This window comes from Carlito syrichta, unplaced genomic scaffold, assembly GCF_000164805.1.
Source record: "Carlito syrichta isolate Samal-C Ts95f unplaced genomic scaffold, Tarsius_syrichta-2.0.1 Scaffold312556, whole genome shotgun sequence".
Classification (NCBI taxonomy): Eukaryota; Metazoa; Chordata; class Mammalia; order Primates; family Tarsiidae; genus Carlito; species Carlito syrichta.
Genome location: NW_007256652.1, coordinates 108,461 through 111,804, shown reverse-complemented (window position 1 = coordinate 111,804; position 3,344 = coordinate 108,461).

Here is a 3,344-nt window from a genome sequence, read left to right as displayed (position 1 = left end):
AGAGTGAGACTCCAACTCAAAAAAAAAAAAAAAAGTTAAAAACAACAGGTGTTGACAAGACTGTGGAGAAAGGAAACACTTCTACACTATCGGTGGAATGTAAGCTAGTTCAACTTTTGTGGAAAGTAGTGTGGTGTTTTCTCAAAGAACTAAAAACCAAGCTACCATAAGATTCAGCAATCCCACTTCTGGGAATATACCTAGAGGACCATAAATTGCTCTACCAATAAGACACCTGCACTCGTATGTTCATTGTAGAACTATTCACAATAGCAAAAACATGGAGCCAACCTACATGCCCATCAGAAGTGGACTAAATAAAGAAAATGTGGCACGTATACATTATATAATACTAAACAGTCATGTAGAAGAACAAAATCATGTCTTTTGCAGCAATATGGATGCAACTGGAGACCATCATTCTAAGTGAAGTACCACAGAAACGAAAAACTGAATACAGCATGCTCTCATTCATACACCCTAAGTATTGGGCATGTGAGCACAAATATGGGAATGAGCACAGAGATGGGGGCAACTGATGCTGGACACTGCTAATAGGGGAAGGGAGGGAAGAAGTGGAGAGACAGGGGACACACAACCACACATTGGGTACCAGGTCCATTACCGGGGAAGCCCCAACCTCATCTGCACACAATTTACTTATGTAGTAAATCCTCACACGTACACCATAACTCTAAAATAAAATAAAATAAAATTTTTTAAAAAGGATTAAAATTTGTCAGCTCACAGGGTACGATCTTCTTTAATAGGTAACTGCATGTCTTCCTAAGTTTGGTGGCTGGAAATAAGACTTGAGGTCCCATGGAAGACTCAGGTCTCGATTCAGAGGCCCCTCAGTGCGAATCTCGTATCACGGCTCTAGCTTGGGACCGGGGATTGGTGGGGGAAGGATAGACAGCAAGCTGTTGGTGACAATCAAGTCTTCGTTTATTTCTTCAAAAATTCTCTGTGCGCAGGTGCTGCCGTGAACTCACATTGTTTTACCGCCATATAACCTTGACTCTCGAGCTCAATAAACATCTGTCTCCAAGTTTTCGCTGGCATTTTCAAATCTCAAGAGCAAAGTTGTTTTCTAAGTTTCTTCTCTTTAGATGTAAGCAGACTGGGGTAGCTTTTGCATACAGCAGTCTTAGTCCTAAACCTCATTCCTGTGATCAGCTACTCGCGCTACGACTTTCCAGACAGAGTGAGACTCTGGCTCAGAAAATAATGCAGATAAACAAACAAACAAGATAATCAGGTAATTCATATCAACATATGATGCAGACAATTCATATCAACATATTGAGAAACTCTGTGTAGTTCCATTAGGGTTGGAGACCCATATGCAGGAGGAACCTCTTCACTCATTCACCTAAATTTGAGTATATACTATGTGCCTGTCACCATGCTAGGCACAGGGGATACCAAGGTGGCAAAGGCCTGTTCTCATAATATTAAAGCCTCAGCAAATAATCACACAAATGAATGCAAATCACATCTGTGGCAAATGGCACAGAGAAGTTACACTGTGACAGGAAAACTTGTGGCTGAGGCATTTTTTCTATCCCAGTAGACAAGGAAGCCTTGGTGTCATCCAGCCAAGAGGGGCAAAATAACCATTGCAGATACAGAGGAAACAGCATGTGCAAAGGCCGTGTGGCCACAGGGAGTTTGCGGAGTCTGAAGAACTGACAGAAGTTACTCAGTGTCTTCAATAGTGTGTAGGTCTATATTGGTCAACTCTAACACAAACTTTCAAAGGTCATTGTACCAGTCTATTCTTCTGTAAGGCCAGCAAAATTGAAGGACTATTGATTTGCTGAAAACTGCTATTAATTTACAACTAAATGGAAATGGCACTAAGCCCTGTTATCAGTTAATATGCTGAGACTGGCACCCAGCTGTCATGCCAGGGCCTGGTAACCACACATCCTGTGCAGCTACAACTCTACTAAGAATGGGCAACAGCTGTGTAAATCCCACAGTCTCCCAGAGAGGCTGCAGAGATTGGAACCCCAGGTTGTGACAGGAAGTAGAGAAGGGCGGTTGGCATATTGACAGAGCCAGCCAACAGGCAAAGGCACAGACTATGCCATGACACTGCACGCACCTGGCTCTTTCAGATCATCTCCAGTGCTGCTCCCGGGCACCTCCTGGGAGGTGGACTCTTCTGATGACTTATCCTTCTAATGCTTGTCTTTCTTACTACAAAAGAAAGGGATTTGATCTTCTCATTGGAGAATTAAATGTTAGGCAATAGTTCCCCTCCCAGGATTTGTATTTGAAGAAGGCCCGGACAACATTAACACAAAAGGACACATCAATATGTGTCACATTTCCCTGCACTGCTGTGACAGAGATAGTGACGGAACCTCTAATTTTCAGCTGGGCACACGTGCCCAGAATGAAGACTAGTTCCCAGCTTCCCTTATGACACAGAGGCCAAGTTCAGACCAATGAGATGGGAGCAGAAGTGTCCTGTGACAGTTCCAGGACATTTCTGTAAGGGCAGCAGGCCCTTCTGCCTTTCTCTACTTCCAACCTGGATGGGTTGACTGGCTTCCTAGGCACCCTCCTGGGCATGAGATGCAGGGTCACACAAGAAGGAATGGTAAAAGGGTGAACTGGAAGGGACCTGGCTCCCTGAGGACTTCCTAGAATAAAGCCATCATCCCAGCCGTGGGCCACTTTCCTCTGGACTTGTGAGAGGGAGATAAAACCCTATGATGTTGAAGCTGTTGTTATTTATGGGTTTCTGTTACAGCCAAAACTACCCCTAACTGATAAAGCCATCATGAGGATTTTTCTTCCTTTTCCTTTTTTCTTCTTTAATGGGGGATCACAACGAAGTTTTTCTTGGGTCGCTCAAGTGGAGGCAATGGTATTCCCCGTCGTCATGTGAGGTTGCTTCTTCAGTTTAACCCAAGCAGAATTGTAAGATGGAAATGAACAATGGGTGGGTGGGAGGGTCAAGGCCTCAGTCAGAGGCTAGCCCTGCTGCAACCTCACCAGTCATTTTCCCTCTTGAATTTCTGACTCCTCGTCCAAAAAAATCGCCTCTTAGGTTCCTTACAAATCTGATAGTTTCTAAGACCTAGCATGCTCAGCTTCACTTGATCCAGCAAAGGGAAATTATTACTAGGAAGAAGAGTTTTTATCTCACCAACTGGTTATGTTTTAAAAATCCATATATTACCTGTTTGGAACTTGCAACACATTTTTCTATGAGTCAGTAATATACATGGAGGTTGATTTCCCAAATAAACTCCAAAACTTAAACTGTAGTGCTAAGACGGTCAAAACCAAGAACACTAGGGGAGGGGGGCGCTTGTTCCAAATTA